Raw genomic sequence first — 14,559 nt, 5'->3', positions numbered from 1 at the left:
CTTCCCGCCTTTCAGGGACGTGCCCAAGCCTGGTCCCGATCCCCTCCCCACTTTGGGGTGCCCTGGAGACCCTGCTCTGCCCCGAGGTGGGCGTTCCGGGGCTGAGAGGGAGGAACGAACGAGAGGTTCCCGAGTGGAGGGGCCTGGAGCGGCTGCGGAGAAAACAGGCGCCACCCTCATCCCTGGGGACCTGGGCCAAAGGCGGGCCTCCGGGGAGGTGAAGACAGCAGCCACACACCTCTCGGCTCAGACACGCCAACTGGGAAAAAAGCCGGAGCAACTATAAGGCGCTTTCACTTACCTTCCGAACGCGTGGCCACCTGCCTTCCAATCCGGAAGTGCTGGTGTGGCGAAAGAGGAAGTGGGTGTGTCACTTCCGGCCCGCCCCCTTCGGCATCGCCCTGCCGTAGCAGCTCGCTGGCTGTGGGGCTGTGACTCGCGTCGTTTTCTGCCCAATTTGCTCCCGGGCTTGTTGCGAGTGGGGTGGGACAGGGTAGAGCGGGATCCTAAAACTAAGAAAGTGGGACAGAGCCCTTCCGCCGACTTGCTTATTCGTGCATGCATGCCATTTATTCAACAGTTTTTTTTGCTGAGGTCCGTCTGCAGTCTAGGAGTGAACAAGATGCTGAGGGCTAACCTGAGGAAGACAGAAAACAAACTAATCAACCAAGATAATTTCAGATTATCCTCTAAGGAAAATAGATCAGAGTAATGTGATAGGGAGCGACTAGGGACAGTGAGAGCTAGGTTAGATAGTAAGGAAGGCCCTTGGACGAGTGACAGTTGAGTTCTAAATGAAAAGGGTGAACAAAAATCGATGGAAGAGTGTTCCAGGCTGGGAGCAAATCTAGGGGCCCTGAACTTGGTTGCTGCAGGAACTGAAAGAAGGCCAGGGTAGCGGGAGAACCGTGAGTGACGGGGACAGAGGTAAGGGGTGAAGTCAGGGGATGGCAGGGGGTCAGCGGTGTGGAGTCTAATGCATATTGAACTTAGGTGGAGGTTAGAGGTAGAAGAAACCTTGAAGATCTATTCCGATTCTCCCATTTCCTCTGAGTCCTGAAGAAACTTAGCTTATGATTAAAAGTAAAGCTTTAAGCAGGCCATCAAGTCGAGGCCAGTATACATGCCACCCAAACTTTTAGTCTTACTGCATAGTGAAGACAATCACACCAGCAAAGAGATTTCTCATGGAATCCTATAACAACCCCCTGTTTTAGGAAATCGTTATTAGGTAATATCAGCCTTACTTTGTGGATGAGAAAACTAGGGCTTCATGTAACTTGTCACCGGGGAACTTATGTGGCCCCAGCTAGGATTCAAACCTGTGATCTTCCTACTACTGCAGTATCCTGTGCCTTGCTGCACCACCTGACTTCCTCTGTGTGAGCTGCCAAGCAGCTTTGATTAAAAAGTGCACAACACGCACTTATGTGAAAGTCTGAAAGTGAAGCAGACTAGAGAAACCATAAAGCGTACATCATACACCTGTCACCACTCAAGGGCCTCTTCAGGCCTTGGATGGACAGTCGGAAGTCTGTCTGATTTGCTCTGGAAAGGCAGTGCTGGTGTTGTCCACTGTTGCTCTGCAAGGCCGTGCAGTGAAGGTTTGTTGTCTGTGCAACTTCTCTGTGGTGAACCCTTTACCCAGAGCCTTGTGGATATTTGCACATTTAATGAAGATGATAATGATGGGTGAATGACGGCACTAAAGGCTGGAACTAGAAGGCAGACTAGGGATCATCCAGGCTAGTGGTTCCCAAAACACTGCACCAATCACTCGGGAAGCTCTTAAAAGTGCAGATTTCCCACTTTGCATACAGACTGCATACCAGGCACCATTATTGTGACATTGAAATCCATAGACATAATAGCATTGTAGTTCTGTGTGAGACTGTCCTTGTTCTTGGCAGGTACATGTATTTAGGGTCAGATATCATGCTGTCTGCAGATCTTTTCAAAATGGTTTAGCAGTGTGTGTGTGTGCATGTTCACACACACACACAGAAAGTAAACGTGGCAAATACTAAGGACCAGTCAATCTAGGTGAAGTCTATATGGGTTTTCCTTGTACTCTTCTTTCAAAGTTTCCATAGCTTTGAACTTAAAAAAAAAAATCCAAAGGGGAAGAAGGATTAAAATACAGATTCTCAGATCCCATTTCCAGATATTCTGATTCAGTGAAGCTGTATTTTTCAACTTCCCTTTTTTCTGTTGCACAAAGTTGGGTACCACTGATTTCATTCAACTCTAGCCTTTCCCCCCCTACACATTTCACAGAAGAAAATACCGAGGACCCAAAAGGTGACTAATTTGAGATCACACAGTGGTTTAGCAGTAACATCAGGCTTGGCATGCGGATTTCTATTTCATTCTGAAACACGTAATGCTCCGCCCCGGGCTGTGTGTGTGTGTGTGTGTGTGTGTGTGTGTGTGTGTGTGTGTGTGTCGCTGGGAGAAGTGGGAAGGGGCGGCGAGAGGGGTCGTGGTGAGTGGGGTGGTGTATGTGTCTTTGACTTGGAAGTCAAGTGTAGCTGGCCTTCTAGAACTCCGTCGCTTTTAACACAGCCCAGTGGTGATTCTTGGGTTTTTCTCAGGTCTACTTAAGAAAACTCAAAACACGTCCACTTAGGTGGCCGCCAAAAAGTTTCCTGAAAGTAAATCGACCAGCCCTGTTCCAGTGCCATTGGTCTCCTGTCACCATGGAAACGGACGGTTCCATTCTTCCTCAAGGGGTGGTCGTGATTTTCTCTCCTTTTCGAATCCACAGCGCAGAGCCCAGAAGGCGCTCTCAGGAGCCAGAGGGGCTTTTGTAGGTCTTAGTGCTCCTTGCAACGAGGGGGCGGCGCGAGGTGGGCGTGCCTCGCTCCGGAGGGAGCCCGGCGTCTGGTGTCCACCCCGGCGTCCGGGTGGTATGTCCCGGGACCGGCGGAGGGCCCCTCCGAGTTCCGCACCAGCCCCCCACCTGGGAAGGCCGCTCGATCCAGCCGGCTGGTCGACTCGCCACGATCCCCAGGATGCCAGAGGCCAGGACCTCCTGCCACGACCTCACGCGACGGAAGAAGAAGCAGCCGGTGCGCCACACCGTCAGCCAGATCTGCCTGCCCCCGCGGCGGCCCCTGACCGTGGCCGACATCCAACCGGCCATGGAGAATGAGAGGCTGGGGGTCGTGCGGGATTCCATGTTTCAGAACCCGCTCGCTCATCGTCAAGGTGAGCCGCCCCCACGCCCTTCACCCTCTTGCACTCGTCCCCTCACTGGGCACCCACGCGGCCGGGGGTTTCCACCCATCCTGCCCCAGCCCCACCGCCCCGCTCCAAGCCTGGCACTGGGAGCTCCAGCTGTGGTCCAGACAGACCTGGACCCCCAGGCGGTCATGGGCAGGCCGCATCACCTCGCTGAGCCTCAGTTTCCTCATCCTCAAAGTGGGAGGATAATGGCACTCATTAAAGGGAGTGACTGGGAAGATTGTATAAGGTAATCCCTGCGAGATCCCTGACACGTGGTAAGTGCTCCACGTTGGCGGCTATTTGCATATGTATTCACGCAGGGTGAACCCCCAGGGTGACAGACAGGTAGCAGCACCCTTACCACCAGCTTCCTTACCACCAGCCAGCCCTCGCAGGGTGCAGGCCGCCTGTCCCGATTCCCCTGCATGCCTGGGCTGCTGTTATGTAGCCAGTGTTCTGTACGTCCCTTGCAAGCATCACATCACACGCTAATTTCCACCCAATCATACTCTTAACCAGAATTACGACCCTAAGAGACAAAAAGCGCGAATCTCTGCCCCAGGGGTCCCACAGACACAAACGAGCGAGGGAGCCGCCGTTTCCAACTAGGTCGCCGCCTCTTTGATCGCACGCTCCCTTACATTAGTCACGTTTCGGGAATGGTGATCACCCAACGCTGGCGTGGCATCAACGCCCCTTTCCGGGGCCTCAGGGAAGGTCAAGTTGAAGTTTGGCGCTTGGGAAGCTGGTCATGGAGCAATTTTACCTTGCGCCACTGGAGGGCAGTGTGCCTTTAAAAATGTGCGCAGTTCCCCAGATTCCGGGGGTGGACGGCGCAGGTGATAACCGTGGATTCAGTAACAATTATTTATCTGAACGCCAGGAGCTGTTTAGAGCCCAGAGGTTTTGGTTGTTGTTAGTTTTTTGTTTGTTTCGTACAGGGAACCTGGGCTTTCTTAACATCGTGGTAGAATTAGCTGAGTTAACTGGCTCCTGTGAAAACATGGATTCTCTGCTCTTGCCCTACCCAAACTGTTTCCTGGACCAGCAGCTGGGAGAAGCTGGCTTATCACACTAGGCACCCTTCCATCTAACACCTCCCCTTCCTAGGCCTCCCAAAGTGGAGCAAAATCCTTCACTTATTTATAGGTGAGAAGAGCCATTCTCAGAGGACAGATGGCACAGACAGATGGGGTTCACCACTCTGGGATCAAGGGGAGAATCAATTTCCTCACCTCTGATCATTGCTTTTACTCAAGCAGTTACTGGGGGACCAACACCTTCCTAGTTAAATACAAAATGGACAGTGTAATGGAGTTATTCTCCATGGTGAATTAAGTGTGATGCACACCCCAAGCTATAACATAGCGATAGAGACACATACATACATATAGGTATATGCATAGATATATACACCTTGTATATACACATATGTATGCACACATACACACATGTGTATGTACAATATACATGTGTTTAACATGTATAACATACATCTCTAAGTAAACATTTCCCCTCCCATTTTTCCTTTTGCTCGTGCTGCATATCAAGAAAGACAGTATTTGGCCTCTGGATGGCACTAGCTGAACAGCTTCCAGATGAATTCAGTCCTAATTCCTGAACTTGAACTTTGGGTTGGAAAACGTGCGGGAGACACTGACCCACCACCGAGGGTTCTGTCTTCAGAGCATGTGACACAGAGCAGGGCTGCCCCGTCAGCGGTGACTCGGCTCAAGCAGCAGGGGGCGCCCTGGTGATCGTGCCCAGCTTGTCTCCTGTCAGGAAAGCAGGTGTTTCCTTCTTACTTTTCTCCCTCCAGTTCTTGATGGGCCGTAAGGTAGTTTCAGTAGCAGTGAAGGTTATGTCCACATTTCAATACTGACCACCACCACCAGATTTTTCTACTAAAATCTGGCCTAAGTAAAAGCTGCAGAAACATTGAGAGCAAGGAGTAACCTTGATTATTACCTTCTTCAGACCCCTCCTTACACTGGGGACGCTGAGGAGGTCTGTGGTGGGTTCTTTGTGCCAGGTTCTGGCAGAGCCAGGGGTATAAGCTTCGTTCACTGGCTCCCAGCCCAGCTTTACTTTTACCACTCCTAAAAGCTTCCTCTATTTTAAAGGAAATTTAAATTATGAAAAAAAACTTTGAGGTTTTCAGCTCTCAAGAAAAGAAGATTGAAAGTATCCAAGATGGTGGAGCCTTTAAAAAAATCTTTTTAAACAATAATGTATTGCTGAAATTTCTGTTGAGGCATGGCTTGTGGATTTCTTGACTGTGGCATGTCAGTTTCACAATCCCAGATTTTCAAACCCTTGTTTCTGTGCGAGTTCTCATTGTGTGCAGCAGAGGTGGGAGTGCCCTCTGCCTGGGGTGCCTGCAGGAGAATGATTGGAACTGAAGTATATTTTGGTTTTGTCTCCATCTGAATCTGAACGTTGCATCTGTATTGGGGGAACATAGCACCTGAGAAAGAGTCATTGACTCCCCCATGTTGGGAGGTTGGTGCTCAGATTGTTTTCTCCAGTGAATAGGATTGCAATTTTCTTTTTCATTTAAAATGCAGACACACTGCCTGAACGAACACAACACTGCTGTTTCACACCCATGGAATTTACCGGGACGTACACACATCAGTTATTCAAGAACATGTCTGCCAGATGTCACCGTAACCAAGTGAAAAGTGAAAACCTCAGACATCCAAGCAGATATTTTATCAGCAAGAGCTCAACAACTCTTTGCCTCATTTAAAACCAAGCCAGCTGGCTATTGAGTGGGGCTGATTGAAACAACTGCATGTTTTAATGTGGCCACAAGAAGATGCAGGTGTTTTCCATTAGAAAGGGCATCTATTCTATTGTATAAAGTGACGTGTGGTTAGCCAGTTTTCCTTCAAATGTGACTCTCTGGGAAGAATAAAATTAAATAGAGAGAGAGCCAGGCTTCTCCCTGCTTGATTCTCATTTCCCCAGAACTCTGTGATTCAACTGAGGATCCTGCGACAATAGCCTTCAAGGCTCCTTTACAGAACCTGTCAGGGTGCACCCTTCCTGCCATCAGAACTCGACTGATATCCTGTCAATACAATTGTGGGGGAGACTGTTTGGTTTGCTCCACTGACAGCCTTGAATCTTCTGTTGCCCTGGAGAGGCAGGCTAGGTACAGGGGTGGAATTTATTGAATTGAGCATCCTTAGAGTGTGCAAATGATCACGGCACCCGATGTTTTTCATAATTTCTCACCGACTCTGTTTTTCGGTGGGGCTTTGTGTCACAAACAAGAAGCGTGTACATTTGTAGATAGAGCTATAGAATCACGTCATTCTGGTCCATCTAGTCCAATTCCTTTTTTGAGGCTATTAAGACCCAGAGAGGGGAAGAGACTCACCCAAGGCACTACCCTGACCTGGTCACAGAAGTGGGGTGAGATTTATGTCACCTGACTTCCAGACCCATGCTCTTTGGCCGCGATACACAATTAGTTAATGAATGACAAGCCAGATTGGTTATATCTCTACATCAGGCAGTCAAAAAAATGTTCATTGCTGAATCCGGTTCCATTATTGTTTCACTCAACATTCCTTCCAGAGTGAACTCTGCTAATTTCTTGGGATTGGTTGACAGCCAAGAAATATTTATTGAATGTTTACTGAGTACTCTGCACCAACCTAAGCTCTCTTGGGGGCATAGAACCAAGTTCAGAACTTAGCTCTTTCCCATAAGGAATTAATTATCTAGCTGGGGAGACAGAATATCTATCTATATCATTATATATATGTATTTCATATGTATGACATATATATTGCTTTGCATAGCCCCTGCATCAAAGAAAGCTCTCAGGAAACATTAGCTCTTACTCTTGTGCATGTGCGTGCACACACACACACACACACACACACAGAGATAAGACAAACAATGTCATGGGTCACCCCCCTGTAAGTTTCAAGTTTCTACACTACCCAGAAAGGTTCAGATTTGTGGGGAGGAAACCCTGAGCACGACTCAGGAGGCTTTATAAAGGAACAGTCCTGAAACTGGACCTTGAAGGGTGAAAATGTAGACTCTGATCAGGAATGGAGATTGGGAGAAACTCAGCCCTCTGGGGCCAGATGACTCGCCCCTCCTTAGATCCTAAGGTTTCATAGACTTTCACCCCAACCCGAGTTCTATTTCCTAAGACTCAGCACCGCTGCTGGGATTCTTATCATCGTCTTCACGGGGAAGAATTTATTTAGAGCCAGTGTGTCCAAATTGGATGCTCTACAAAATTAGGCAACCACACTCAACCACACTAAGAGCCTAACATCTCTAATAAATATTGAGGCTGGTGAACATTGGCACATAGGTAGAGACAAATGCAAAGAAGGTGGGCAGACAAACACACAGTCGGGCAAACAATCCATCGTAGGTCAGTAATTTTTTTTTTTTTTTTGGCTGTACATGGGCCTCTCACCGTTGTGGCTTCTCCCGTTGCGGAGCACAGGGTCCGGACACGCAGGCTCAGTGGCCATGGCTCACGGGCCTAGCTGCTCTGTGGCACGTGGGATCTTCCCAGACCGGGGCATGAACCCGCGTCACCTCCATCGGTAGGCAGGTGAACACTCAACCACTGCGCCACCAGGGAAGCCTCCGTTGGTCAGTATTTTTATCATGTTTGAATGAAATGGGAAAACGTTATATTCCGCTATGTATTGCAGAGAATATGCCTTTGATTGCTCAGATCCTTTTATGTTCAATTTACAATGTAACTGGAGATGGTAAAACACAAGGAAGGGGGGCTGAAACTGAGCTACCCACCTTAACGACCCAGTCTTGGCAGGCTGGTGGGCAGTTTTCATTTTTCTAGGGAAAGCTATATGGTTGTCGATCCCTGCAACTCTTTCTCTCTCGGTCCTTTTTTTTTTTCTTTTTTCTTCTTTTTAAATGAAAGCTTCCAGCTTCCTGGCGCCCAGGCACATCCTTCGGTGAGCAAGGGTGAGCAAGCGTGGGCTGCAGCAGTGCCCAGCCCTGTGGTCGGTTCATAAAGGAGACCTGCTCCCTCCCATGCTTTTTACCACTGGCCTGGGTTGGGGGGTGGGAAAGATCTGCTGGAGGAGGGGCCCACCTTCCTCTTTGTTTCTCTAAAAAAGGGGGGCTTTGGCTTTGCAACGTTAATGAAGACCTCAGAATGTGGGTTCCTGGGGGATGAGCTCAGCCCCCTTTTGAACACTCCTCACAGATCAGTGGTGGGAAGGCCGTTCCTCCAGGAAGAATTGTGAGTCCTGGATGAACAAGTCGGCAGTGGCTTCCAGACCTTCCAGAATCTTCCAGGCTCAAGTGCTGCTCATAGTAGAATTTAGGCCCCTTTTCCTGTATTTGAAAGACAAAGTTTTCTTGCTTTATGACTGGGCCTGCGGACAAAATTTCAACCCCCTAGTTCTTTCTCTTTTAAAAGAAAGTATTTATTTATTTATTTTTGGCTGCATTGGGTCTGTGTTGCCGCGTGCGGGCTTTCTCTAGTTGTGGCGAGCCAGGGCTACTCTTTGTTGCTGCGCACGCGCTTCTCATTGTGGTGGCTTCTCTTATTGCAGAACACGGTCATGCCGTGTTATAGGCATGCTGGCTTCCACAGTTGTGGCACACGGGCTCTAGAATGCAGGCTCAGTAGTTGTGGCATGTGTGCTCAGTAGTTGTGGCTCACAGGCTCTAGAGCACAGCCTCAGTAGTTGTGGAGCACAGGCTTAGTTGCTCCACGGCATGTGGGGTTTCCCTGGAGCAGGGCTCAAACCCGTGTGTCCCCTGCATTGGCAGGTGGACTGCTAACCACTGCACCATCAGGGAAGTCCTTGATATTATCTTTAAAGCGATGAGGAGTTTCGTGGAAGGGGTGTCATGACAGAATTTGTGTTTACAAGACACTCTGGCCACAGTGTGGAAGACAGAGTCAAGGGGACTGGAGTAGAGAGGAGGAGCCAGTTGGGAGGCAGTTGGAGTAGTGCAGGTGGGAGGTGATGGCTATTTGGAGTACGGTGTGTTGGTGGAGAGAGGGGGCAGTGAAAGGATTTGAGAGCCACGGGGATGGGTTGACAAGGAAGAGAGGACGAGGGGTCAAGGATAAGCTTTGGTTTCTAATTATGCAGCTGGATGCATAATGGCCCATTTACGAGTCAGGGAACAAAGAACCAACAAGAAAATCATGGCTTTAATTTTGGACTTACTGACTTTGACATATTATTGACAAACAGGCAAGGAGAGAAGTGGCTTGAGATACACATTCCTGTGTCACCTGCATTGAGGTGGTAATGACGGTGCTGAGGGAGAAAGCGGAGGGTGGCAAGAGGAGAGGGGCTAGCCTTGAGCTTAGTGATTCTCGAAAGCTTAAAGGCCTTGTAGAGGAGGGTGAACCTGCAAAGGAGGCGGAGGGGCAGGAGGAAAACCAGGGCGATGCTGTATATCACGAAAGGGAAGAGAGCGCTTTCAGATGAAGGGACTGTTCAAGAGCATCAGATGCCGTTGAGCGGCCAAGCGAGGCGTGACTGAAAACTGCTCATTGTGTTGAGCAGCGTGAAGGTCATTGGTAATGTGAGAGAGCTGCTTTGTGGAGTGGAGGGATTGGAAGGCAGATGGTGGAGGAGGGTAAGAATAAGTGGGCAGTGGGGCTTCCCTTCTGGCACAGTGGTTAAGAATCCGCCTGCCAATGCAGGGCACACGGGTTCGAGCCCTGGTCCGGCAAGATCCCACATGCCACGGAGCAATTAAGCCCGTGTGCCACAACTACTGAGCCTGCGCCCTAGAGCCCACGAGCCACCACTACTGAAGCCCATGTGCCACAACTACTGAGCCCACGTGCCTAGAACCCGTGCTCCACAAGAAGAGCCCATGCTCCTCAACAAGAGCCCGTGCTCTGCAATGAGAGGCCCACTCACCACAATGAAGTGTAGTCCCTGCTCGCCACAACTAGAGAAAGCCCACGCACAATAACAAAGACCCAACGCATCCAAAAATAAATAAAATAAATGAATTTATATAAAAAAAGAGTAAGTGGGCAGTGACCATGTAAAGACAGAAGGATGGATAACTCCTTTGGGAATTTTGGCTGTGAAGGGCAGGGGAGAGACAGCAATGAGTAGCAGAAGGAGGACTGAATAAAGTGATTTAGTTTTGCTGTTGTTTTAATGGGAAAGACTTGAGCATGGTTCAGAGTCAATGGAGAGCCTCCAGTCAGCACTGAATGCACAGAAGAGAGGACGAAACTGTATTGTTTAGATCCCGGGAAGGGCCGAATGGAAGTGTTCCTAATAGAGGTGGACAGAACAGCCATTGACAGGAGGAGAAACACCACATCTGGCCCTTCGGGGGAGGGCGTGGATAAGACATGTGCCTATGGAGGAAGTTTTGTACTTGGTGTCAGGAGGGCGGGGGAGTGTAAGTGGATGACTTGAGATGTTATCAGTAACTTATAAAACAAGAGTGCCTAGTGAGAGTGAGGTTAGAGGGCAGCACTGAGATTTGGAGAGGCCTGAAGGAGCTTTGAAATAGTCATTGTGAATCATGAGAGCGAGAAAACTGTTGGAGACTACTAAGGGGATCCCAGGCAATTTGGGAGTAGGTCATCATGAGTTTAGAGTTAAGCCACAAAAGCTGTTTTGTGATTTTCTCGTTACACTTGATTACCACCTAAAATATGGGGTCAGCCACTTCAGTTTGCTAGGGCTGCTGTAACACAGTACCACAGATTGAGTGGCTTAAACAACAGAAATTTGTTTTCTCTCATTCTGGAGGCTGGAAGTCCAAGATCAAGGTGTCAGCGGGGTCGGTTCCTTCTGAGTTCTGTGAGGGAGGGAGGTGTTCCAGGCCTCTCCCCTTGGCTTCTAGATGGCTGACTTCTCCCTGTGTCTATACGTCTTCCCTCTGTATGTGTCTGTGACAAATTTCCTGTTCTTACAAGGACACCCGTCATATTGGATTAGGGCCCACCCTAGTCATCTAATTGTAACCTAATCACCTCTGTAAAGACACTATCTCCATATATGGTTCCATTCTGTGGTACTGGGGGTGTAGGATTTAGCATATGAATTTCTCTGCAGGGGGGGTTCAATTCAGCCCATAAGATACACACGTACACTCAAGTTTTCAGCTAAGAATATAAAAAGTAAAATTGTACCGGTGTTAATAAAGGGAAGGAAGCTGAGAAAGGGAGTCAGTTTATGAGGGAAAGGTGAAAGGAAAGAAGGGAATCAACTGTTTATGTCCAGGATGAGATGTCCAAATGACCTATTTGTTGACTGGCTACTAATACTGCAGATTTGGAAGAAGATAATGCCATGGGAAACACACCACACTTACAATGATAGAATAGCCAGGAAACTCTATCCTGAACTTTATGGTGACATGATTTATCATGGTCTCCAGTCTTTATTGTATGAGGAAGATCAGAGAGAGACGCAGACAGAGACAGACTGACACACACCAACAGCAGTGTGGCCACACTTAGAACCCAATGGGCCAATTTTTACCCAATGCCGCTTCACTTTACCTTCGGTTTTACTTCTCTTTCAGTAGGCCTGGGACACAAATGAAGAATATCTCTTCAAAGTGATGGTGTCTTTCTCCATGAGAAGAGTTCCCAACAGAGAAGCAACTGAGTAAGTAAGCAATGAAAAGTCTAAATTGACTGTTTGCAGCATTATTTGAGACAGAACGTTCATTGAAAACTCAATCTTGAAAATAATGTATACCTCAAATTATTAGGGACACACTTTTTAATTTAACATTAAAAAGAACCTTTATAATCTAGCTCAGCTTATAGCTTATATCATGTTCAAACAATGCTCTTCATTCAATAGGCACTATGAAGATAAATACAAAAATTTGTAGTTACATGTCATAAGCTTTCTACATTTATATATATGTGTGTGTGTGTGTGTGTGTGTATTATATATATATATATATATATATATATGTATTATATATATATATATATATATATATATATATATATATAATACATATATATATATATATATTTCTTGCAGATAGATAGATAGATAGATAGATAGATAGATAGATAAAGATAGAAAGAAAAGAGTTTGCTTCTCATTGTATTGGTCTGCTCTGGCTGCCATAACCAAATACCACAGACTGGGAGGCTTACACAACAGAAATTTATCACAACAGAAATTTATTTCTCACAGTTCTGGAGGCTGGGAACTTGAAGATTAAGATGCTGACAAGGTAGGTTTCATTCTGGGGCCTCTTCTTTCAGCTTGTAGGCAACACCAAATCTTTGTATGCTCACATGATCTCTCCTTTGTTGAAGGGGAAGTGACAGGGGAGAGAGTGAGCATTCTGGTGCCTTTCTGGATGAGGGTGCTAATCCTCTCTATCATGGCTCCACCATTATGACCTCATTTAACTGTAATTATCTCCTTATAGGCCCTATCTCTAAATATTAATACATTCACATTTGGGGTTAAGACTTCAACATGTGAACTTGGGGGCAAGGGGATAAGTGCACAGCACTCCTTTTGAAAATAACTTACATATGTATTGGTTCATCGCACTGTTGGTATCTGTCACAGCACCTTGTTTATTTTCTTCAGAGCCTTAGTCCAACTTTTAATAGTTTTACATTTGAATCTGTTCTTCCGAAGGAATCTTCCCTATTTGTGATGTTTCCGTCCATCTCCATTTGTGATTAGGGTAACACTCCTGGTTTCTCTCTACTCCCTTACTTCACTCTTCCCTTGAGAGGTGAAATGACTGATTTGATTGGTGGGCTGGAAGGATAAACGGGGCATGGGTTCCCTTCTCTTGAGGAGCCGGCCTGCCCTCTGCACACATTTTTCTGTGCTGCTCCCCACACTAAGTACAGAATCAAGCCCTGCCTGGGCAAGCTCACACACCCACATGGTTGTCCGTGCTGTCTGTAGCTGTAGACTGTTTAGATTGGTAGGGGCCAGATCCTAAGGTGTTAAATATCTTGCATATTACACCAGAATATCGTGATACCTGCCTCGGTTCAGCTCTGCCTGGGTCAGTGTAGATGAATTTATCTCATCACAGGATATTTTTAAAATTAAGAAGGAAACTTGCCCCCTGATAAAAGTCATATCCTCCCACGCAGCCTTTTATTGTGGTCTCCTGTCTGCTTCATTCTTTTGTCTTAATTTTATTGAGAACTTGACAAAGAGGGTTTCTATTTATTGTCTTCCTCAGACTCAAAATGTATCATGCATGGACTGTGAATATAAGGGATAAAAGAGAAGAGTAACATTTGGGGGAGCAATATAAACATATGATATGTGGATTTGTGTGTACACAAACACACACATATATACACAGCACATGTATGTATTTTAAGATACGTAACATGCTCACATGATTCAAAAAATTAAAAGAAGGAGGTGTAAGGTAAAAAAACAAATGATGCCCTACGTGAACTTTACTCCTGTTTTATAGATTTTTAGAAAAGATATATTTGCCTTTATCTTATGCTTTAAACAGAAGCATTCTTTCCAAAACAATTTATAATAACCTTTTAAAAATAAAAAAATGAGAAGGTTGCCTTCCAAGAAATGAAAAAGGGAAAATAATAGGAGAAGAGGGAACCCATGTACACCATTGGTGGGGACGTAAATTGTACAGCCTGTGTGGAAAACAGTATGGAGGTTTCTCAGAAAACTAAACATAGAACTACCATATGACCCCGCAATTCCATTCCTGGGTATATATCAGAAAAAAAGAAAATCCCTCACTCAAAAAGATACATGCACCCCAATGTACACAGCGGTGTTATTTACAATAGCCAAGACACGGAAGCCACCTAAGTGTCTATCAACAGAAGGATGGATAAAGATTATGTGGTGTACACACACACACACACAGAGACACACATACACATACAAATACAATGGAATACTACTCAACCGAGAAAAAAAAGAATGAAAACTTGCCATTTGCAATAACGTGGATGGACTTGGGAGGCTATTACGCTTAGTGAAATAATAAGACAAGTACTGTATGTTATCACTTATATGTGGAATCTAAAAAGTAAAGTAGTGAGTATAAGAAAAAGAAACACACTCAGATATAGAGAACAACCCAGTGGTTCCCACTGGGGAGAGGGAAGGGGGAGGGGCAAGATAGGGTTAGGGGGTTAAGAGGTACAAGCTACTATATATAAAATAAGTAAGCTACAAGGATATATCATACAGCAGAGAGAATAGAGCCAGTATTTTATAATAGCTATAAATGGAGTTATAGCCTTTAAAACTGTAAATCACTGTGTTGTACACCTGCAACTTATATAGTATTGTACATAAACCTATACCTCAATTTTAAAAGATGCAA

This window comes from Mesoplodon bidens (genome assembly GCF_964165515.1).
Source record: "Mesoplodon bidens genome assembly, chromosome: Y".
Taxonomy (NCBI): Eukaryota; Metazoa; Chordata; class Mammalia; order Artiodactyla; family Ziphiidae; genus Mesoplodon; species Mesoplodon bidens.
The sequence above is the reverse complement of the archived record's forward strand: the minus strand, read 5'-3'. Positions refer to the sequence as shown.